Consider the following 24,199-nt stretch of genomic DNA (forward strand, 5'->3'; position numbering starts at 1 on the left):
TCAGGCGGTCAGCTTACAGAGGTTCTCATTTGTATTTCCAAATATAGTCGCATCCTATGGTACTAGGCCTTAGGACTTCAACATATCTTTTTGGGAGGGCACAGTTCAACCCATAGCACCATTATACTTATTTGAAGCTGATCTGAATGGGCTACCAGTTCATTCATGACACTTAGTCTCTCAAATAAACTCAAAGAATATTTTACATCGTTTTCCAAAAGGGCAATATTCTCCTTGAAATCTCTGATGCCTTAGCTACCAAGAGATACCCATTATCTCTTGGCCCAACAAACTCCAGTCTGGAACTCCTGGTCATTATCTTACAGAAAGAGCCAGTGGGTTTGGGCCCAAGCTCTTTCTCAGCCCACCTCTATGCTGGACTCTGGGACCACGGGAAGCCAGGGTGTCATGAGTCTTTTAAACTGTCACAGGCAAGAATGTCACAACCCAGGTAGGTGTACGACTGCCTGTTACTGGACAGGTGGGGGCTGGGCCACCAGGGCCCTTCCCAGAAATGATCTGTGAAGGGTGAGGGAAAGAGGCGTCCTTCCTGGGCCATTTCCTGTCTTTGTTTCCCTAAAAGGGAAAAGCCTTTCCTGGGGGCTCAGAGAACCCTTGGGGAGCCCCCACTACCTCGAATCACTCGACCTTAGTTCTGGGACAAGACCGCTTCTGAGTCTCTGCCTATCCTGGACCTTCCCACAAGTGAGGAACACTGAGAAACCCAAGCCCGTCACCCCTGCTTGGCGGGGATCCCCAGAGAAGTGAGGGGCTGGTGTAGGCTCCTCTCCTTGCTATCTCTCTATACTTGTTCCTCCCCAGCCATCTCAGGGATCTTGGAAAGTAAAATAAGCTCCCCTCCTAAACAGGAGAGGGTCCTGCATTGCTTGAACTGAGAGCTAACCAGTCTGCCTCCCACTCTGATGCCGGCCGTGGGGCTCAGGGATGCTATGGTGACCACCAAGGACAAAGCTCTGTGAACCAGTCAGAACACACCAGACAGGCCACCTGCTTGCTGGATTCGAACGCTGACCCTGCTGTCTCAGTTTGAGACAGGTGAATCTTGCCCCTCCCCCAGCCTCAGCTTCTCCATGTGCAAAGTAGGGCTGGTTCCTGCCTCATGAATGAGAGATGTCTGTACAGGGCCTTGTGTGCCGCAGCTCCCAGTAGGCATTTTTCTTCTTCTCACTCTGGGCCTCAGTTTCCTCCCCTACAAATGAGGGAGTTGGACCAGGCAGGTTCAGGCCAGTTCAGCCTGGCACAGTCCCCAAGGGTCCCATGTCTGGCTGGGCAGCCACCTACACCCACAGATGCCACAGTGGAGCTGCTCTGCCTAGAACTCAGGTGTGACTCGGGCCTCCTGCTCTGCTCCCAGTCCCCCTCGTGGCCCCGGGTGCCCATGATAAGGTAGGTGCCCATAGCCTCTGATCTAGTGGCCAGCCACACAGAGAGGTCTGAGCATGGGCCTCACTGGCTGCCATGAACCGACATCTTCTGCTCTTCCCTTACTCCTCACCCTGCTTATTTCATGGGCTCAGACCTTCCCAGGGATGTAGAGCTGGACACTGAGGCTGCCTTCAGAAGCTGCCCACCCCATCCCCAGGTTCCCAAGCCTCATCCAGCTGTCAGAGGTGAGAGCATCTCACCAGGGACTCCCAGGCCCCCACAGGTGGCTCACATGGGCCACACCTTCCTGTTGGCTCCCAGCCAGCACCTGTCCAGCTGAGTGTGTTGCTGGATCAACTCGCCCAGCCTGAAGTCCAGAGGGCAGAACGTCTTACTGGGAGGCAGTGGGGCGAGACAAATGTCCCAGGGATATTTATATTTTCCAAGGAGGAGCTGCAGTTGCAGAAGTACCTAACTGAAACCACTGTGCACCAAGGGAGGGCTGGTGGGCACCCGTGGGCAACAAGGCCAAGGATGGGCTACAGCCTGGACAGGGTGCCGTTGACACCTTTCTCCTGTCTGTGGGGAAATCTGTGCCAAGATGAGGCTGACACAAGAAAACACATAGGCAGTGGAGTGGGCTCTGGCATCGTGGAGAGGGCGTGAAGTTTTCAGTTCAAATCTGGCTGTGCTGGGTGACCTTGGGCAAGGGACCTCCCCTCTCTGGCCTTCGGCTGGCTCATCTGCAAAGGGACCTTCTACTGTGTCACAGGTGGTTGTGAGAACCAAAGGCACTCGGAAACCACAGCCCACCCCCTTCCACATCCACCTCCTGGCCTCCAGGCCTCGTGTGCATCTGTCTTGGCCACGGTGCTTGGGCTTAGAGAGAACAGACAGGATCATCAGCCTCTCAAGGGGGGAAATTTCTCTGTGCCTCAGTTTCCTCTTCTGCAGCCTCAGGAGCTGCCATGGGGCTGATGAGGAAATCACCACACAAGTTCCTGGTAGGTAAATGCTCAGTGGCAGGTGCCGCATCTGAGCCCCCTGTGGTCCCAGACTGGTGGGCCCCCTCAGGCTTCCCTCTGAGGGAAAACTAGGAAGGGAAAACTAGGAAAAACTGCCCTCCCTCCACTAGCCTGAGAATAATAAGACTTGCAGGATCTTATTGTTCAAAAGAACTGAAAAACTCTCAGCTCCCACCCAGTACTAGAAGCTTTTCCCATATCCTTGACTGGTAACTCTTTCATTCCTTTCTGCTTAACTTCAGGAACAGGACCCTCACTACCTAATGTGTGGCAAGGAGCAGAGAGGGCGCCCAGTCATGCTTCATGCTTGGGCATTTCGTGCATAAATGACCCCAGCATGCCCCACTCCGGACATTGTGACTCTCAGGCTAGACACAGTTCTAACAACATGAATTATCTAATTGCTTAGGCTAGAAGAATGGGAGAAACTGCTCAGGTTCCCCTGCTCCCTCCCCTGGAAACGTCCCCAGTGTCACTTACGCCCCATGAGAACGCATCCCTCCATCCTGCACATCCCCATAGTTCTTTGAAGGTGCTGCTGCTAGAGGATGTATCATTTTGCCATTTCTTTGTTTAGTTACATCTCTTCACTAGACCACAAACTCCCCAGGAGGAGTGGGCCGCAGAAAGAACGTGGGCTTTAGACTCAAATAGGCCTGACTTTGAATCTGTGTGCCACATCTTCCTAGCTGTGTGACCCAGAGGAAGTTACTTAACCCCTCTGAGCACACATAATCCTCTCTCCCTCCTTGAGCACAGAATCTAAGTCTCTTTACCTCCATATCTCTGGTTCTTGACACATAGCAGGCGCTCAACACTTGGTGAGGATAGGAAGTGCCAGGAAGCCACCAGGTGGATTAAATTATGAGATCGCAGGGTAGGGAGTTTGCTACTAAAAGCAGACACAGACCTCACTCATGGAGAGTTTATAGTGTTGAAGTCAAGAGCAGAGACAATACAGTCATGAAAACATGAAGTGTACAGTTAAATCATTCCACGGTCTGAGGTCCTTAGCAAGGGGGCTATGGACGTAAACAGTCCTTACCTCCAAAGGCCTCCCACTGCCCCCCACACACCCCAGAATCCCCTCACAGGAATTGCCAGAGCTGGTGGTCTCTGGACTGGCTTTGTTCAACAGAAAACCATTCATGTGGCTTAAACCATACTTTACAAAGCAAAAGGCTGGGAGGCAATGGGAGTCACTAGGTTGACTAAATAGTATGTTTGCAGCATAGATATTCTATTTGTCAAATAGCAGTTGCTGTGATTAGCAAAATATAAAATAAGTAAATAAATAAATAAATAAAGGGCGGCGCCTGTGGCTCCGTGAGTAGGGCGCTGGCCCCATATGCCAAGGGTGGTGGGTTCAAACCCAGCCCCGGCCAAACTGCAACAACAAAATAGCCGGGCGTTGTGGCTGGCGCCTGTGGTCCCAGCTGCTCGGGAGGCTGAGGCAAGAGAATCGCGTAAGCCCAAGAGTTAGAGGTTGCTGTGAGCCGTGTGATGCCACGGCACTCTACCCGAGGGCGGTACAGTGAGACTCTGTCTCTACAAAAAATAATAAGAATAATAATAATAAAATTTAAAAAAAAATTCACATAAGAGTGAAAAAACTAGTCAGGAGTGAGTTCCTTACACCTGGAGTGTTTAAAATAAAACGAATGTCAGTAAACCAAGGGGAAGATTACAATAACTGGGAAACTTGCTGGTGTGGAACGTGTGCCTTCTCAGGGGATGTAGGAAAGGGGACAGGTTGCTCAGCAGCCTGTTTTCCTCCTGTTCTCTCTGAATGGGGAGAAAGTGATGTAGCACTTTAGAAGGGAGCACGCAAGGCATGTCACAGGGTCAAGAGATGAAGTGGGTGGGGGACACTGGTACTCTTTTCTGCCCTTTAGTCTAGAGAGGCTTCCTGGAGGAGGCAAGATTCCAGGTCATTTGGCCCAGACTCCCACCACCCTCTCCTGGCCTGGTCTCTCCCAAACCTTTCACCCCCCACCCCCGACCCACATGACTCGTTTCATTGGAAGCCTCCTTCTTGGGCTGGGCCAGATGCATGCATTGCGGCTAACCTTTCCCCATATTCCTAGGGCCACTCCACACCAGCCAGTTGTACAGAAAGTCCTCAGAACAAAAGAACTTCCAGGTAACCAGGCTGAAGCCAGTGTCTTGCTGATAGAATCAAGAGCCTCATGCTCATGTGAGCAGTGGCCCAGGAGGAAGCCAGGGGCCCAGAGAAATGCCCGCCACCCACACTGCTCTTGGCAGAGACCACTGTTTTGCTGATCACAGCAGTGTAGTGGCCAGCCCATGGCCCCTGGTGGCCAGCCCTGCTCCCTTGCCCCTCCCCACCCCACCTTCCCCCTTGCTGAGCCCAGGCCACAAAGGGAGGCAGCCGTGCTGGCAGCTGAGCTGAGGCTGGCTCGCTGGGTACAGCTGTAGGCTGCAGACTTTTGCAGTGGCTATCAGTGCTGAAGCCGAGAAGTCAGAGTGAGGGTGTGTGTCTGTGGTCTGGGACCCACCAGGGACACCGGGGGATTCGCTACCATCTCTGGCCAAGGTAGGGGAAGCTGGGTTCGCTGGGCACTGCCCATGCCCCTGGACCGGGTGGTCCCCTCAGGAGCCTGGGCCTCTAGTCCAGTAAGGGGGGTGCTAATATGGAAACAGTATTAGGGAAGGGAACTGCGAGGCTTTGGGTCTTTGGCTGGGAGGGAGGGTGGAGGGCAAGGCCTGGTCCAGACAAGCCCTTTGGTTACTGCCTCACTGCAGGGTGATTTCTGGCCTCACGCAGCTCCATAGGAGCTCTCCCTTCTGTAGAGCCAGAGGTTCAAATGTGCTGCCTACCTGTCACTTTAGACGTTTACCTCCATCTCTCTGGGCCTCAGTTTTCCTCCTTGTAAAGTAGAAGTGGTGGTATCAGCACCTATTTCATAAGCTGTTGTGAAGATCAGTCAAGATAATAGGTGTAGCCCCACAGGCAAGGGCCTGATAGGTGTCAGATCCAAGCGTCTCGCTGCCCCTGTTCCTCCCTGAACGTGGGACCCATCTTCAGAGGCAGCAAGGGCAGCACTGAAAAGAAAGTTAAGAAACTCTTAAGGCTGCCTGCCCATTTCCCCGGTGCGAATACAGATGACACAACTTAGGTCACAGTGTCAGGCTCTGAGTCAGAGCAGGGTTTGAATTTGGTGTCAGCGCATCATTCAGCTGGGAAAGCTTAGACAAGCTTGCACCCCTCACAACCCCATGGTTTAATTGCATGAACTGGAGGTTGCAATAGGACTTACCTAGTAGGGTACTTTAAGGATGACATTATGCCATATACGTAAAGGGCTTCGCCTGTACCTTATTCTTTTATTGGGAGCCACGGTCACTACCATCATCATCACCACCACCACCATCATCATCATCACTTTTGTTACTATTTGCTATCCTATTATTATTATTAGGAAAGATGAAGTTGGGGACTTGAAGGGACTCACCGTCAATCACACAGTGAATTAGAGGGCAAGACAAGACCCAGTCCTGGCCTCCTAAGCCTCAGGCCCTCTTCTCTCTGCCCTCCTTACTATCACAGTGGCCCTCATTCGTCTTTTTTTCTCTGTCATAGACAACTGTCCATCCTGCCTTGGAGCTTGGTTTCATCCTTACAAACAGTCACCCTAAGGCATCTGGGACCCCGTCTCCCACTGACCTCACTGGCTCTGGACATGGGTCTAGGGGTGCCACATAGGGGAAGCTGTATCCCTCCCAAGAGGGTGGGCTGGCAGAGAGCCTGGGTGGGCATTATCTTGTCCTCATGATTTTCAGAGCACCCTTTGAAAAGCCCTCCCTCTCCTCCACTGTATCCAGGGATCTTGGGCAGGGAGAGTCCCAGAGGAGGGGCGGGATGCAGGCTTGAAGAGACATCTGGGAACTGCAGAGCTTCTTGCATCCCAGGGAAAGATTGGGACCCCCAACTTCCACCAGGGGTCCTTCGGTTCTGTTAGCCAGTCTGCCCCATCTCTACTCATCCTCTCTGTCTCTCCCACCTCGTGGTCTTCCCCGGCAGAGAGAAACAGAGACACAAGAGGGGGCAAGGGAGGGAGAGGATGGGGTTTGCTTTAAGGAGAAGGAAGGCACATGTGAGTGTTCTAAGAATATAAATATTACATGAGCAATAATAATAATAATCGTTACCATTCATGGAACATTTACTATGCACTTACTGAAGCCACATGGGGAGGGAGGTGAACTGGTGGCCAGATACGCGTCGCTAGGCCCTCACCCAACTCCAGATGGGCAGTGCTTACAGTATTTTAAAAGAAGACAGAAATCTGGATTCTTACGCACAAGCCCCCAGTCTTTAAACATTGGCATTTAATTCAATTTTATTTTAAGCTCTGATCAAAACAAACAAATTTATTTTAAGCAGGCTGCTTTCACAAGAGGCTGGTTTGTGATTCTACTCCAGTCTAGTCCGGCTGGTTCCCTTTTATTTTTTTCCTGCATTTTAGAGAAGAGGAAACTGAGGCCCCAAGAGAAGTGCTGGGATTCCGTTGTATTGGACTGCTTAGTGGCACTAATGAGAAGTCTCCTAGTGCCCCTCACCCCCGCTACAAGCCACACAGGGGATCCCCAGGTAATCCATCCAGTGGAGGAAGGGAAATTGAGTGGGAATTTTCCCCTTGGACCAGGGTTTTTCCAATGTCATATGTGAAAGGTGATAGATCTGCCAGACACCATTTGCTCTGTACATCCGGGTTGTGTCTGGCTTTAAAGCAAGAGCCCCGACCGCTGCCAAAGCCATAGCAAAGATTTGCAACCTACAGAGCCCCAGCTTCACTCTTAGCTCCTGCCTGTAGGCTGGCAGCCACAATTCCAAGCGGTTCCTGTATCCTCCCATCTGCCGTGAGCAATGGAGGCTGAGGTGGCCTGCCAGCGAGGAGCGGGCAGAAGTGAGTGCTAGAGTGTTTGAGAAAAGAAGGGAGGCGTGTTCAGGAGAGCTGAACTGGAGGAGTATTTTTAAGAGAGGGTTAATTTATAGGCCTATCACACTCTGAATTTGAGTGCTTTTTTTCTTTTCAATGGAAGAAGGCTCTTTGGTTCCCACTTACTTAACCTGTCTGCACCGCCACTTCTTCTGCAAATGGGGATTCTCTACACTTTACACAGCTCGTGAGGAGCACACAGCAAGACAACACGTGCAGAGGATTCAAAAATAAAAACCAGCAGCGATCACTGTCAGCAGCCGCCAGCCCGCCTGTTTGCACAAGTTGTGGCTTGAGAGTCTTTCACTCTTGTCCTCTCTTCATCCTAATTCTCCACATGTTTTTGACCTTCACTTTGTCTGAAAAGTTAAATGCACCCACCAGCTGTGCAGCACCACTGTGTGCTGGGTCCAGAGATGCTAGATCTTCCCACCCATCTTCTCTCCTTTAGCCCTCAAAGCAACCCTAGGGAGCCAACAGCAGCATCATCTTGGCTAATGAAGAACCCCAGGCTCTGGGAGGGAAAGTGATATATCCAGGGTCACCCCCAGGTGTGAATGTGACCTTCCGCAAGCCCCATTCCCTTTCTGAGCCTCCAGCTTCCTCATCTATAAACAGAGGCTCAGGACACCCCACCCAGAGCTCCCATGAGGCTCTATGAGGTCATGACTTGGGAAGTGCACTGTCAGCTTCAAATCCCAGCCAAACAGACAGTGGCGGTGTGAGTCCTTCAGAAGCCCGCTCCTGTCTGGGGCTCAGTGCATTTGGCAGCAAAAGCTACAGAGGAGAGAAGTTATTTCAAGTGTCTTTTTCTTGGGTGATTTCCAAAATGCGTCTCCTCTCTCCAGCTAACAAGTGCAGCACTGGCTTCTGCGGGGACTGTGCACAAAGCAAGTAACTTCCAGTGGACGGACCAGGAGGGAGAAGGGAGATGGGCATGGTGGCCACAGGGAGACAGGATCCTGGAGAAGGCCTCAGGCTGTGCAATCTGAACCAAGTCTTGGTACTAGCTGTGTGACCTTGAGCCAGCCAGTTGACCTCTCTGAGCCTCACACACTCTCTGAGCCTTGCTCTGATGAGGGGCTAAGCACAGTAGCTGAGAAGGAGCAAAGCTTGGGGTCCACAAGCATCTGGTGAGACCAGGTCCAGGGCTTTGCAGGGTGTGGGAGGCAGTATAGAAACCAAACAAGGGGCCTAGTGGATAAGAGTCAGCTGGCAAAGCCCAGAAGGGAAGACTGATCTTGTAGGACTCAGCAGTACACGGGTGCTGGAGAGGCAAACCGATCAAGTAGGGCCCAGCAGTACACGTGCCCTGGACCCGGGGCAGCTGGAGGGCAGACACTGTACACTTTTCATCTTGGTGGCTTGGCCCATAGTAGGTATGCAGCAGACATTTAAAAACTGAGTTTAGGCCAGACAGGAGGAGTTGGGCGGCCAAGACAGGAGGATCATTTAAGGCCAGTGGTTTGAGACCACCCTGGGTATAGCAAGACCCCATCTCTACAAAAACTATAATAAAATAAAAAGTTAGCCAGGCATTTGCTGGCACGTGCCTGTAGTCCCAACTGCTTAGGAAGCTGAGACAGGAGGGAGGATGTCTTGAGTCCAAGAGTTTTGAGGCTAGAGTGAGTTATGATGATGCCACTGTAGGCTAGCCTGGGGGACAGAGCAAGACCCTATCTCAAAAACAAAACAAAACAAAACACAACACAACACCTGAATTTAACATTCACTTTCCTTTCAGCCTCATGCCCACCCACTAACCTTCATTGTCTTTCAGTCCCCAGCCCCACGGTCCCACCCCTGTGAAGTGTGAGGGAACATGGGCTCTGGTACCTCATAGAACTCCGTGCTGTCTGGCTGGCTAGTCTTGGACAAGTCACCTCCCCCACTATCCTCGATTTCCTTTTCTGTAAATGGGCTAATATTGCCTCTTGAGCAGGGAGAGAGTTAGGGAGAGGCATGTGAGAGAACCCTGCGTGGCCTTGGACGCACAGTAGACATTCTGAATGCGGCAGAATCTACCCCGGGCTTCTCTACTCCCACTCAGACTAACTCCCTAAGGAGGTTACAGTCAATTTGTCTTTACATGTCAGATGACATGGTCCAAGCACCTGCAGTGTATACATCTCTACAGAGTGAAGTTCCACTCCCTTCCAATGCCGTTTGCACGCTGCTTCTCCATTGGCTGGACATGGTGGGGTTAACAACGCCCTTAAAACACCTCATGTTGAGCATCAGCTCTGGATCAAAGAACAAAGAGCCCTCAGGGATTAAAATCTGGTCTGTTACGCCGGCACCATTCGCCAGTTGTGGGTTATTAGTGTCTGTGATAGTTCTCAGGTCGAAAGTTCATGAATGAAGGGCTTTCTGGTCTAGTCTATTTTACTCTGAAGCATGGCCCGTGACCTGTTCTATTGATTGTTTGTGAGCGCTTCTCTGATGCCTCCAGATCAAGGCTAAATTCCTAAAGGGTGGGATGGGCTCCGTGAGGATTTGTGTGTTGGCAAGTGCAGGGCTTGGCAGGAAAGCTGCTCAGGTGGGCTCTGTTGGGGATGGAGTCCTCAGAAGGACAGTCTACCCATTTGGGATTTGTGTGCCTCTGAAGTCTGACGCCAGCAAGGGTCTCAGGCAAAACCTTGTCCAACGTCTGGCAAATGTCCACTTACCCTATAAGCAATGCAAACCCTGTTCCTGGGAGCCTCCTCCTCAGAACTGGGAACAAGGTTCGCCCTGTCATTAGCAGGGAAAGTCTGGCTTTACCCTGGCCCCGTGGGAGGCTCCCTACAGTCATCTGCATGGGCTTGGAGACCTTATCTGCAGTGCCCCTTCCGTAGGCAATACCATGCTGTTGTGTAGCCTACAGAAGCCACATGTGCTTTTGGCCCATACAAATCAAAATGTGAAGGCACATTCTCTAAGCCCACCCTCTTCCCCTCCAGCCCCCGTGTCTTCCTCTGCATTTACTTAGGATTTCTCTCCACCCACCTCCCACCAGCAGTGAGGGGTTCTCCCAGCCTCCAACATCAAGCAAGACTAAGAGTCTGATCTCAAAACCAGCGCACCCCACTCCCCTCACTCCCCTGCTGCCCGCTCCAGCACGCTGGCTCTGACACCTGGGCCTCTGCCTCCAGGCCCCTGAGCTAATTACAGGCTTCCCTAAATCATTGTAAGGCAAAGCTAATTAAATCAGGGCCAGCTATTAATTTGCTGGCTAAGGACAGGCAGCCCAACACCTCTCTTCAATTCCAGGGTCCTGAAACCATGGCTTGCAATTTCATTTGAGTTTGAGAAGAGGGTTTTATCTCTTAAAGCTGATTTTAGGAAGAGCAGAAAGAAGGGGCTTTTCACCATGTTCAAGTAACCATGTGGGATTGGGCTGGGGGCCGGGTGGCAGCCGAATGTGCAGCTAGGGAAAGGCGTGTGAGAAGGAGAGCAGGTCATCCCTGCCCCCACTGCAAGCAGTTGTAGGGTGTGAGCAAACCAAGCCCTATCACTTGCTGGATGAGGACCCTTGAGCAGGAGTCTCCACACATAAAGCAGCCAGGGACACTGGCATGGAGCACAGAGTGAGTGCTGAGTGAATGTTTGTTGAATGAACAAGTGACTACAAGTGCCTGGTACAGTGCCATGCACGGGGTAAACACCCAAACTGTATTGCTTCTCTTGTCCCCCTTGAAATCGTCTTTGGGAACTATAAACATTCATGGGACATGGTAGCTTAAGTTCCTGAACCTTTACGTGAAAAAATTTATTGGATGTTTTCCCCTTTTGAGATTCAAGGTGATCCCCCTTTAAGAAGTCAGAGGTGGAGCACATGGGAACAAGGTCCACCTCCTGAGGCCCCAGCACTCTCACCACCAGACCAGAGCCAACTGCTCTGCCCCTTCCCCGGCCTCCGTGCTGACTCTGTGAAGCTGGGCTCCCTGATGGAAGTCCCAGCTGTGATTCTCATCCCCGTCTTGCTCCCTTCCCTGGTTAGCTGCACCCTTGGCAATTCCTTGAAAGGGCCAGACATTGCATGTGGCACCTTGATTAGTCACTCCCACCCCAGCCACTTTATTGCAAACAGCAGGTGATGTCCATAACTCATGACAGAGACCCCAGTGGGGGCAAATCCATGGTAGGACTAAGGACCACCTGTGTGCCAAGGTCAGCACAGTGCCCAAGCTGCAGACCCTGGTCTCTGCTTTGGATCCCAGCTAGCTATGCGACCTTGGGCAAGTTACCTAACCCTTCTGTGCCTCAGTTTCTTCCTCTGCAAAATGATTATGATGGTAACAGGACGTCCCTCATAGGGTTGTTATCAGAGTGAAATCAGCTCTGTGCCAAGTGCTTCCTAGTACAGGGCCTAGTACATACTTGGCACTCCACAAACATTAGTCATTACTCATGACTCCAGAATGAGGCTCTTACTCAGCCTTCACCGGGGCCCAGCCCAGCAGGTACGATGGCCCCTGAGGTCAGGGAGAGGAAGCCACTTGTCCATGATCAACAAAATCCCTCCTCTACTCCTATCCCCCAAAGAGAGTCAGACAGCACCTGTCGGTGCAGGGCAGGGATAGCAAAAGAAGGTTCTAAAGAAGAGCTGGCCCTCCCTCAGAAGCTCAAGTGGCGTTGGGAGGTGGCTATAAATATGAGAGGCGAGGGGCTTTCTAACTAGGCCAGGAATGTGTGTTAGTCATTGAGGTCAGACGGGCCGCAGCGGCCCGCAGCTGGGAAAAGCACTATCAGGAGTGAGCACTCCCTGAGCTCAGCGGAAGCAGGAGAGCAGAGGCTGAGGAGCGGGCTTGGCCAGGCCAGGGTGACACTGTCAGCTCAGGGGCAGGTGGAATCCCCAGACCATTGCTGTGGGTCTGGGGCCACCCCCAGAGGTGGCTCTTGCACTGTCTAACCTCCAGGAAATCTTTCTGCAGCTGTGACCAGGTCAGCTGCCCAGTGCCCACCTTCAGGCTGAGGCCAATCCCCAAAGGCAGATGTTTTGGGGCAGATTAGTAACTGGGCACTTACTTTAATGTGTTAGGAGAAAAGTAGGATTGGCCCGCAATTCCGTGATGCCATGGCTGCGCATGCTTAAGATAATACTACATGGAGATATACAGATACAGGGTGACCGTAAAGTTCGTGTGCAATTTAAAATAGTGTGCGATTTTAAATTGCACATGAACTTTATAGCCACCCTGTATTTTTTTTTTTAAGGGAGCTGATTTCAAGACAAGTACTCAATATAGGCTGAGACTCATGGACTGCCAAGACATCACTGCTAGATTCTGAGGGGTGCTGACCCATAGGGTAACTCCCAGCCTTCTTGCTGAGGGCTTCTAAGCTTTCTGGGACTCCCACCCCAAGCCCACTCATCTTCCTGGAATGCCCTACATCCTTCAATTGGCAAGGCCAGGTAAAGTGAGCTCCTTGCTGCAACCTGCAGGGGCTGCCCCAGGCTCCTGTCCTTCCCCGGCCACCCCCACACCAAATGAGGTCATCACACCTGCGGTCACTGCTCCCTAGCAGCAGGGAAAGCAAGCTCTGGGTCCATTTGTGTGCCTACCGTTGGGGCCCAGCTCGGTGCCTGGGGCCAACCATAGTCCCAGGAGCTGACACGAGTCCACATTCCAGAGCTGTCACTGGCTGGTACAAGGCGGGGCACATGCAGCCTCACCTCTTTGGCCTCAGTGCCCCACTATCCATCACATGGGGACAACAAGCTTCCTTCCCCAGTGGGGCTGCAGGGATTCAATGAGTTTACTCCACCTGAGGGCGTCCCTAGCCCAGCCCTCCACAAGTGATGCCCTGAGGATCAGCACAGCTGACACTGTCATTATCGGGGTCCAGTGGGTATTCATTAAATGAATTCGCGGTGGTGCAGGCCAGAGGGGAGGGAGGTAAGAATGGAGCATCTGGACACTTGGTTAGGATCAACAGAAAATTCTCAGTGGCTATCACCTCCACCCTTCTCATTTTGAACATGGAGAGGCTGTCTCCATGGCACTCTGGGACTGGGACCCAGGACTCCCACCCTTCAGTCCCCAGTGCTCCACCACCACCTGCCTCCCTGGGCCGAGGGAGAGGGTGGCCAAGGCCAGGAAGCCAGCACAGAGAGACATCTGCAGGTCTCTAAGAGCTGCAGTCTCCCCCAACCCAAAGCCTGCCTCAGTTCCCCCTTGTGGACCCAGGTGACCCAAAGAGGAATTCCAGGGCCTCTGGTCCTCACTGAGTCTCAGCAGGGGAGTTCTCACTTCACTGAGGCCGTAAATCAAAAGCCTCATTCTTTGTAGATTCCTCAGATAGGTAGGAGCAGACAATGACCTTTGCCATTTGTTATTTTTAGCAGAGCAGCCGAGGAATGATAAAAACCTGTACCGGAGCTGACTATAAATAACATGCCTGTGGCTTTCTTTAAAAAAACAACAAAAAACACACATTTGAAAACTATAGATCTAAACAAGTGTTACCCTTCAAAGTAGAACGACAGCAGTCACCTGGTGCTTTATGGTCAGCCAGCCAGTTTCACAAAAGCTATCACTGGGGCTCACCGCGTAACTCTAAGAGTAGACACCATTGTAAGTTCCCACTTTGCAGGTGAGAAAACCAGGAGTGAGATCAGCGAGGAAAGCTGAAGGTGCAGGGCCTGACACGGGGCAAGCTCCCCGTAGATATTGCTATCATCATCAAGAGTGATTTGCCCAGTGCCACACAGGGAGATGGGGCAGAACCAGGACCCACATTCCAGGGCCACCTGTCCCATGGTTTTTAGTCCACCAGCTGCTAACAGGCCTTTGGGGCTGAGGGAAGAAGAGCTAAGATGTGGAAAAGTCAGAGGAGTAGATAGTTGATGTTGTGGAAACTTCTAGATAAGAGTTTGAACGAGAAGGTGGTATCTGGGATGCTGTAGACTGAAAGAAGGGGGGCTGTGGAAGGGGCTTTGGGGTTCATCAATAAGAAAGGAAAACCAAGGGGAGGAAGTGAGATTATTGGCCAACAGTTTTTAGGGCAATGCCACACCAGAGTCACTTTGCCCCACGCTGTTGGCAAGCACTGTGGCAGATAAGAGCAGCTTATCAACACTGGGATGAGAGTCAACAGAGGCCCAGGGCCGAGGCAAGGACAGCCAATGGCAGAGAGGAGCAGATTTAGGAAAATCAGATCAGAAAGGGGACTTGAAACTTGAAAGATAATGAACTCTAGGCCCCTATGTGGAGGGCCTGCCTGGGGCTCGGTGGTGTGCTAGTAAATGTTTCATAAAACTTGTTCTCAGGGAGGCGGATGTCCCACTTTGTGGTGTTTTCCAATTTCTGTGGTGTAAATGCTCTCGCCTTGGCAAATCGTAATCAGCATGAGATCACTGATACACATGATTGGCTCTCCCACGCCAATATGAAGAACTCCAGAACACCATTGGCAAGGCAAGACAGCTGTCACACCAAGCCCCCAAAGACCCTTTTGTCCTGTTTGTTACAAGAGAAGAGAGGAGGGGCTTGTGGTAATTTCTATCATTCACTGTGCATGGAACATAGGACAGGCCACGTGTTTTATGGACAATATCTCTGTGAATTCTCAGGAGAAGACTCAGGTAGACATAATTGCCATGTTATTGATGAAGAAACAAGATTCAGAAAGATGGAGAGATTTTCCCCAGGTCACACAGTCCAGATTTGAGCCCAGGCCTGCGTGAGTTGAGAGTCCATGCCCTAGCCATATACACCTGACCAGTGTAGTCTTGTGACCTGAACTGGGGCTAGGTTTTCAGGCGGGGGCTTGTAGGTAGGTTCCTCCGTGGGGCTGGCAGCTGAGAGGTTGCACCAAGTCACAGGGGAAATGGTTACCACCTGGGGGCTTGGAACACCTCTCATGGGGAGGGAGCAGAAAAGGAACAGTACCTCACACCTCAGGAGAGAGGCACCCTTCACTACCCCATAGGGTTCCCCAAATCCTTCCTCCCTCTTTTCCTTCTTTGCAATCAAGTTTCTGCCTCCCAAGCCTTGCTTCTACTAGGCAGTCCTCTCACCACCAGACATGTAGTAGGTGCTCAATTAATGCCAAAGAAATGGACCTGTGATGTCTTCAGACTCTCTCATTTTGTTTGAGATCAAAGATGAGCTCCTCTACGACTTAAAAGTATTGTCACCTTTGCAGAATACAGATGGAGCAGGCTAGACTTTGCTGAGCACCTACTATGTGCCACGTGCATACACGTTACTCATTCATGCCTCCCAACACTCCCATAACTTTAAGTATTATTATCCCCCTTCCACAGGTAAAGAGACTGAAGTTCAAATTGGCTGAGTGACAAGTATAAGGCCACCCAATAGTAAGTGGCAAAGTTGGGCCTCAAATCCTACATCTCTTTAATCCCCCTGGTCCCTACTCTACGCTCTGTGTCCCCTAGAAAAAAAATAGTACCTACGTCTAAGAATCTACTTTCAGCTGCAGAGGTCCTTCCATGTCCGTCTTGTGTTTGGTCATCACAAACCAGCCCAGAGGGTTGTCAGGTCAGGGAGGCTGCGGGAATGAGTCAGGACTCCCTTCTGACCCACAGCAGTTGTCCTACCTCAGCTGACTCCTGGTCTAGGGCTGCCCACTGTTGGGCTTGTAGTAAGAGAGCTGGCCCAGCCTTCTGGGGAGTCTCTTGCACAGAGGGCCTGCAGAGTGGGCTAGCCAGGCCTGGACTGTTCCCACTGGCGGGAGGGCCTCCTTGGAGAGCTGTGCTCATCCTGTTTAATCCTTAAAACCCTTTCCAGGAACCACCTTGCCAGGATGTGGACAGAAATCTGTGTGGTGGTCCACATGGGCCCCACCCCTTCTCCTTTCCTTTGCTCACCCTCTCTCGCAATTCCTGTGAAGTGCTCAGCCTTCCAACTCCGGCTCAGTCATCACCCACCTGGGAAAACCCTCTGTGATTCCTCCTGCTCTTGACAGACACTTGGGTCCTCCTGCCGTGTGCGCTCACGGCCTCTGCCCTATCGCCTTAGAGTCTCGGTCGATGTCGTTCATGGGTGTGATCATTTCACGCAGATACCACGGGCGCTTCTGCTCACCACCATACCCCCAGCACAGAACCTGAGAAGTAGGTGCTCCATGGATATTTGTGGAAAAAATAAGCAAATGGAGAAGCAGGAAGCATATGGCATCATGCCCATTTTACAGATGAAGAGCCTGAGACCAGAGAGGTTGAGGGTCTTGCCCAAAGGCACGCAACCCATCAGGATGAAGCAGGGATTTGAGCAAAGTCCTTCGGTCTCCAGCTCCTAAGTTCTTTGAACCTCCCCCTGCTCCCTTGCGCCTGGGGTACAATGCGGGCCTGAGAGGCAGATGAGGCCCTCTCAGTCCCAGAGGGTGGGCTTGAGTGTGAAGCAAGTGTGCTTGCACTGAGAACCCTAGCCTCCTGGAATCCTCCTGGGAGCAAGCACTTCAGGAAAGAGCCATGTGTTCATTCAGGCTCTGGCTTTGAAACCCTCAGCCTGTTTCCTCCACTCTCCAAACCTCAGTTCCTTCATCCATGAACTGGGGGTGATACTGTCCACATAGCAGGGCCACTGGGGGCAGTGGTGGGTGTTGTGTGAGTATTTATGGGTGTGCTTAAGTGTGCACATTAGCATGTAGGAAAGTGCTCAGTAGAGGTAGCTGATGTGGGCCCTGTGGCATCCATGCTACTTGGGCTGACACACAGATACCTGGGGTGGCCACACTCTCTTCCTTAACCTCTTATTGGTTGTGGTCCCCGTGCTCTTGGCTACCCAGTCTGCCAAGTCTCAGGTGTCAGCCTTCTGCCCCAGTCCTCTCTTGGAAACCTCTTTCCCTGCTCGGAGCCTCCTCAGCAGGACCACAAGTGAGACATAAGACAATGCCATGTTTGCACCCTCAATCCTGTGCCACATGGCTGTGCACCCTTGAGCCAGCCACCCTCCCTCTCTGGGCTTATTTCTTCACGTCTAGGTTGAAGACTGATAACATCAGACTCTCCTGGGTTGGTCGTGAGGAGTGATAACTTGTGTGTTAAGAGCCTGGCACACGACAGGCTCCCTTCTTTCTTCTCCTGATATTCTTGGGTTCATCCTCCCGCCCCCATGACCTTCTGTTTCCTCTTCCCTCCTCCTCTTCCTTCAGGGAGTCAGCCCTCTAGCAAGAGTGAAAACACACACACACATATACACACATGCACACACGTTAACTAGCGATCCCAGCACAGTGCCTCACATTCAGTGAGAACTGAATAAATATTTCTTGAGTGACTGATCCAAAGAAATTACTATTATTAATAGTAATTGAGATGCCAGGCCATATGTAGCTAGAAGGGAGAATTCAGAGACAGGGGCTCCTTCCCGGTTGTGTACAACTCACCTTGAGTCCAGCCCTAGGCTCAAGCATCATGGTCCCAGCTGGGCCACTCAGATAACACTCTGGACAGTGTTATCTGAGTGCAATTGGGGTCTCCCTTTACCCTTTTCAAGTTGGGCATGCTTAGGGAGCCCCAATCACTGACAGGAAGTAGCATTCCCAAACCAGGACCCCCAAATAAGTCCAGATAGCATTTCCAGCACCACAGAAAGTTGCAGACACAGTTTAAAACTACTAGGGAAATGGCTTTTTCATTCAACAAACCTGCACTCGTCAGTTCAGTCAATATTTATTGAGGTTCTGTGCGCAGTGCTAGGGATATCACAGGAAAATGAGACCCAGTTTCCTATCCCCAGGGAGAACCCAGCCTGATGAACAAGATAGATGCACATAAAAAGGTTAATTGCAACAAACTTTTTGGGCTGATGGAGGTGAGGGTAGGGGCTGGTGGAGGAAAAGGGAAGGGAAGTGGAGGGGAGGGGAGGGGCTGTTGGAACAGGGTCTTGAAGGATGAATAGGAGTTCTCCAGGCACACAGAGGGGTGGAAATGCCTAGGGAACATGGAAGACTTGGTGTGGGGACAGGGTGATAGGATGGAATGGAATCATTTCCCAGGCCTCATGAGACAGTGGGAACTTCAGATTTTATCCTAAGAGCACATGGGAAACAAAGAAGGGGTTAGAGGAATTTAGAAAGCTCCCTAAGGCTGCAGGAGGGTAGTAAATGAGCAGGGGGAAGCGGGGGGAGCACAGGATTAGGACGCAAGCATGCTGGATGGCAGTGGGCAGAGTGTAAGTATTGTATGTACAATGGTAGCGTGCGTGAGACCTATTTCCTAGCCTCCCCCAGGGAGTCCTCTGACAGTAGCTCCTGGTTCCCCAGGTTCTATCTTCTTCCAAGAGGAAAATCACCAGCTCCCTAATTGGGCCCCAAGGCTCCTTTGCAGTAACCCTGTGAACTCAAAGCCTTGCTCTTGGCCTCTGGTCTTGCAGAGGGAAGACAGGTCAGGAAGACATGCCCAGTGATATAGGGAACCCAGATCTCCAGTGGCTCCCAGATCCTGGTTCACGCAGGGCCTCACCCAGTCTTGGTTTCAAGTCCTTGTTCCCCTATTCACTCTGTGACCTTGGGCACCATTGTTTCACCTGGCCCTCTGCTTCTTCATCTGTAAAATGGGAATAAAAATATGATCTACTTCCCAGGGTTTTGTGAGGATCACACAATAAGGTATATGCACAAATAGCCTGGCACATAGTAAGCTTCCATGAGAATGGTGTCTGGGGGCGATTCACCACAAGCCAGGCCTGCATCTTCCTCACTGAGGGTAAAAATAGGAGGAACAGGGGACTGAAGACCTGGACTCAAATCTCAGCAGGCTACCCTGGGCCTGACAGCATCCTGGAGATCAGCCCAGCCCAGCCCCACAGGTGGCATCTGAGAGCATCACATATCAGTAAGAGGAGCTGCAAGAGACCCGCTCCCAACACTTTCCCAGGGACCTCCCAGAGAGCTCCACCCCTTCTGTTTCTTCTGTTCATAACAGCTGCCATCTCCTTTAACTTGCAGTCCTGCCAAATAAATAATTATCATCCCCATTTAGCAGATGAGAAAACTGGGACTCAAGGAGGTTGAATCATTTGCCCAAGGTCACACAGCACATAAGTGAGGGAGCCAGGAGTTGAACCCAGATCTGTGTGGCCTCAAAACCTCAGACCTGGTTATCTGAGGGAATTTGGGGCTGTGGGGGGAGTGGGGAGTGAGTGCGGGACCCCAACATGGCTACAGGGAAGATTTGGACCAAGCCAGCCGATGTGGTCCTCTGGACCCACAGTCCATGGCCTCTCAAAGTCAAGGGCCTAGGAGTCCCTGAGCTGTCTGCCTCAAATTTGAGTAACTTTAGGCAGAGACAGAGAGAAGGGCATAGGGTCTGAGTGGAACAGATCTGGATTCTGATCTCACTCTGGTTCTCACTGGCTCTGTAACTTTTAACAAGTCCCTGAAGCCTCCAGGTCTCAATTTTCTCTTCCATAAAATGGGTAGGAGCCCAGTCTCTTTGAAGGTAATCTTCGGAAGTCAGAGGAGACAGGTTTGTGAGGGGCCTTTGGAAATAACTTCTCATCCCCTGAGGGACCCAGTTAGCATCTCTTTGTGGTGGCAGTGACCAGAGAGCTGCCCCAGGACCCCTACCCAGGTGTCTAAAGCGCCTGAGCCAGGAGAGGCAAGTGCAGGTATAACCCACATTCACGCTTTCCAGAAAGAGGAAAGGCAAGGGGGAGCCCATGTCGTATAGAAAGGACACAGCTGGCCTCTGGTTACATTCAATTCTCCTCCCTCAGACCCATCTGGACCTATTTCGTCTGTCTCCTTTGTGCAGAGTGGCTTTGGCAGACTGGACCAAGCTCCCCACCCCCATCCCTGGGCAGATTGACCCTATCCACTTGCCCTCTGGGCGGTCCCAGGACCTCTCCCCATGGGAAAACATGTGGTCTAGCCAACTAAACATTGTTGGAAAATAAGATTCCAGTGGCTCTCCCTCCCCTCCTCTATTTCTGGTACCTTTCTCCAACCCTGACCCTCAATCTGTGTCCACCATAAGCCAAATCATGTTGGAGGCAGAAGCCATCAGTAATCCTCCCCGCTGGCCTCCTGCCTCTTTCCCCCTCTTCCCTGTAGGTGACCCTGACCTGCCGTTTCCAACCTTCCTGGAGTTACAACACTAGGGCCATTGTTTGTCTAATTTCACAACACCTCTGCCCTTCCAAAACCCCTGCCCCCCACCCCCAACATATCCTGGAAGGACAGGTCAGATGACGCAGGTGTGTCTGCTGCAGGAAGGGGTGGCACCAAGGACAGGGCAGGGCAGGTGATGGATGTCTATGGCCAGGTTCCACCCCCAAGAGTGACCTTAGGCAAGCCATTTACATTTTTTCTTGAAGGCTCAGTTTGCTCAACTGTAAAATGGGAGGATGGAATTGGAGGTTTTGAGAGTCCTTTTGGTTCTGTACTTGATAAATCAAATTACACAGCAGCAAACTCATTCAAGTCTTTACCATGCTACCTGCCATATGCTGATACCTGGGATTGTGAAGATAGTCTGAAGTGGTCATACCCCAATGAGAGAGAAAGGTACGTAGACCATCACAATACAGAGTAGTCAGAGCTAGAATCTAGAGGCATGAACCAACTTAGATTATGGAATCAGGAAGACTGACTATCCAGGGAAACCAAGTATGAGTTGGGCTTTGAAGGATGCATAGGAGTTTATGGACCTAGAAGTGACATATATGTGCAAGGAAAAAACCTTCAAACTATGCTACTCAACATTTGGGCTGCTTTAGGAGATAGGAAACATCCAGTCACTGGTGGGTGGATGCAGAAACTGAAGACACAGGGCCTGGAATGCCAAGAAGACAGGAGCTGAGCTGGGTACCAATTACAGTCTTAGATTCTGGGAACCAAAATCCATGACTGTCCAGGGTGTTGGTGAGGGCCCAGACCGACAGGAGCCAGCAGGCAGGCAAACTCAGGACTTCCAAGTGGACAAGTGTTAGAGACATTCAGTCAGCCCATGCTCACAATGGCCTTCACATGTAGGAATCCCTGGGCCTGGACCCTCATGCCTCAGTCACAGGTTTGGTTTACCTCTTCCTGGCTGTGCCACCTTGTCCTGGCCACTGCACCCCTCTGAACTACACATAGCTCCCTCATCTGAACCTTGGGTGCTCACAGCAGCCACCCAGCAGTAGTTGTGAGGATCAAACAATTTACTGTTTTATAGGTGGCCTTTACAAACTGCAAAGTGTGCTAGACACAGAAGGGGCGTTTGCTGTCAAAGTGGGTGGCTCATAGCAGGGGCTGTTTTATAACCAGGGAAAGGGATGGGCCCCCAAAGATGTTGATGTGACAGTGGTGGGATCCCCAGCACAGACAGGCGTGCTCAGACCAGATGTGGACTGCAATGGGCCTTTCACACTCTGCCCTTCTGTGCGCACTCTCACTCCAGCCCTCTCCGAATGCCTGTACTTGGCTGCATTTGGCAGTTAGAGCTGCCTCTAGGCTCTTGGAAAGGGGGACTCCTGTCCTGGCTTTGGCCCCTGGGGTGGACACTGATTAGGGCCAGTGATGACTTAGAAGCCTATTCAGAGGAGTGGCTAGTGGAATGCCCCCAACTATACTCCCAAGAAGATAGAGTTCCCCCATGGGTACCCCCAAGATGAGGGAAAGGTGAGGCTGCTTTGGGAGCCCCCAACCTTGAGCTATTGGTATGGGGTGAGGGCCTCTCTGAGAACTGTCTGGGATGCTCTGTCAGAATCCCAGAAGAGAGCCTTCCCTAGCCTCTGAGCCACACCCCTGCCCCAGTAGAGCCCAGGGTCTTGAATGTCTCCCCAGCTCTTGTTATCCTTAGCTTCGCAGCCTGGCCAAGCACGGGACCCTTTGATGGAGCAGAAGGGTAAAGAGTGAGGGGGTCTCAGCATGGTCCTCCTGCGGGGTCCTGCCACTGGCCCTCCCAGGTCTCTCCCTCCTGCTGCCCCTCTGCACGGCTGGGTTCTGATTTTGGTGCAGTGCAGACTTTCAGCTTAACGAGACAAATTGATATTCCGTGCCAGCCCAGGGATAGAGCAGCAGCTCGGGACACTCACTCGGACAGGCAGCTCAGAGGTGGGCAAGGGGTGGAGGCAGGGGAAGGAACAGTTTCCTTCTGGTGCTGCCTCTTGGGGCAACTCCAGTCCTGTCCCTGGCCCCACATGTGCCCCCTCTAAACTGATAGGTGTCCTGAGTCACTGGTCTCGAAGGTCCTTTCACCTCCAGTGCCCTCCTAGAGGGGGCAAGGGAGTATAGAGGCTTCAGTATCCTAGAAGCCCCCCAGCCACTGTGACCTCCTAACCTTGCTTCTAAGGCTTGTCTCCCACCCACCTGGAACTAAAGGGGCAGCAGGTCTGCCAGAGATGAGGCAGGAAGAAGTGGGCAGCTGGCTGGGGGCTCCATTCCTGCAGACTCACCCCACCATGGTCAGCCCCCAGCTCATCACAGATGTCCTTGTAGATTATGTAGGGGTAGAGACACGTGCTGACGGCCCTGCAGGTCTGGCAGCAGAGATATGGCCCCTGGAGCCTCCTGCTAGGCCGCCCCGCCAGGGCAGGTGGGGTGCACACAGGCTGGGCACTAAGTTTCAGGGGCAGTGTTCAGCTAGCAGCAAGGAGCTTGCCGTGGGCTCTGCCTTAGCCATAGCTGTGTTGAAACTGTTAAGTCCACCTCTCCCCTCATGTGACCTTTGCCCCCAAGTCTGGGGGTGTCCCAAATAGGTAGAGTGGGGACAGAGCCCATGGCCCAGCAAACCACTGCCCCAGAAAGTAGGGGATGACCATTTGGCAAAATCCTCCCCTCTCGGCTTTAACTTCCCCCCCCCTCCACCACTCTCGGGACCCCCTCCCCTCCGGCGCAGCCCAAGCCTACCCTCTCGGTGCCCTTGACATCCCTCCTGCTTCTGGGGAGCGGGCATATTCCTGGGACTCTGCCAGCTTCAGCTCCTCAGGATCCCACGGGAGGAATTAAAACCGCAAACAACACCGTGGTGGTTCGGTCCACACACACCCCCACCCCCCACTCTCCTCCCCTCATCCCACCCCCTACCAGAACCAGCCCGCCCCGCGTCCCTCCGCCGTCCTCCCGGCCCCCTCCCCCAGCCTGCGCCTCCCCCAGGATCGCATTTTGCCGGCGAGATGCTCTCCTAGCACCGGCGCGGCGCCTGCGCCCCCCGCCCCCCCAGCCGCGCGGGCAGGATGGTACAGTCTGCAGAGGGACCCGGGCACGCCGGCTGGGCTCAGCCGCGGCACCAGCTGCCGCACCGCGACCACGGGGCTGCCCGCCTGGAACCCGTGCAGGATTGGTGGTGATTTTCATAGCCAAGTAAGTACCGGCGTCCCTCAGCGTGAGAAAATAAAAAATAAAAAGCGCCCCACTCCGCTGTCCCCTTGCTCCCTTACCCATTTTATTTTGTTTCATCTCTTTTGCTTTTTCTCGGTGCTGATGGTGGTGGCTGTGGCAGCGTGGAGGGGGGGTGGGAGCGGGCTTGTTTATCTGGCAGCAGCTGAGGCTGCATTCGGAACCTCCGCACCGCGGCTGAGGGAGATACTCGTGTGAGGGTCCGCGTGTTGGGGGGTGCAACTGGATGCTGGGGACTCGGGCAGGGGGGGCTCGGACAAGCGGATGCGGGGGGTCTCAGGTAGATTCCGGCGGCCTCTGGAATGCAAATGCCCCCAAAGGATGTTATGCAAGGGCCAGCGAGTCTGTGGCAGGGGACAAGGTTCTCTTTTCTTTGGGCGGCGTCCCAGGGAGAAGAAGAGGACCAGAGAGCGCCCCCTGCCCACCCTGTCCAGGGTCCCAGGAAAGGGGATGGGGGAGGCCCCCGTGGAGGGCCCCTTTGGTAGAGTGGGCTGCTGTGTGTTAGATCTTTGGGTTAAGCCGGCTTGGTCGTGTAGCAGCAGGGAC

The 24,199-nt window shown here is 52.5% G+C and overlaps 1 protein-coding gene across 9 annotated transcripts in view; it reads left to right on the forward strand.

The window, feature by feature from the left end:
• Nucleotides 1-24,199, forward strand: part of ATP2B2 (ATPase plasma membrane Ca2+ transporting 2) — a 373,264-nt gene that overhangs the window by 170,966 nt on the left and 178,099 nt on the right. For 2 of the 9 annotated variants that reach the window (XM_053600587.1, XM_053600582.1), the window contains exon 1: nt 23,408-23,617. The exons of the other annotated variants lie outside the window; for them this stretch is intronic. The gene's annotated coding sequence lies outside the window, so the exon portion shown is untranslated. Of the gene's footprint in view, nt 1-23,407; nt 23,618-24,199 lie in introns of those variants that run through there. 9 annotated transcript variants of the gene reach the window in all.

Source organism: Nycticebus coucang, chromosome 8, assembly GCF_027406575.1.
Source record: "Nycticebus coucang isolate mNycCou1 chromosome 8, mNycCou1.pri, whole genome shotgun sequence".
In the NCBI taxonomy this organism is placed as follows: Eukaryota; Metazoa; Chordata; class Mammalia; order Primates; family Lorisidae; genus Nycticebus; species Nycticebus coucang.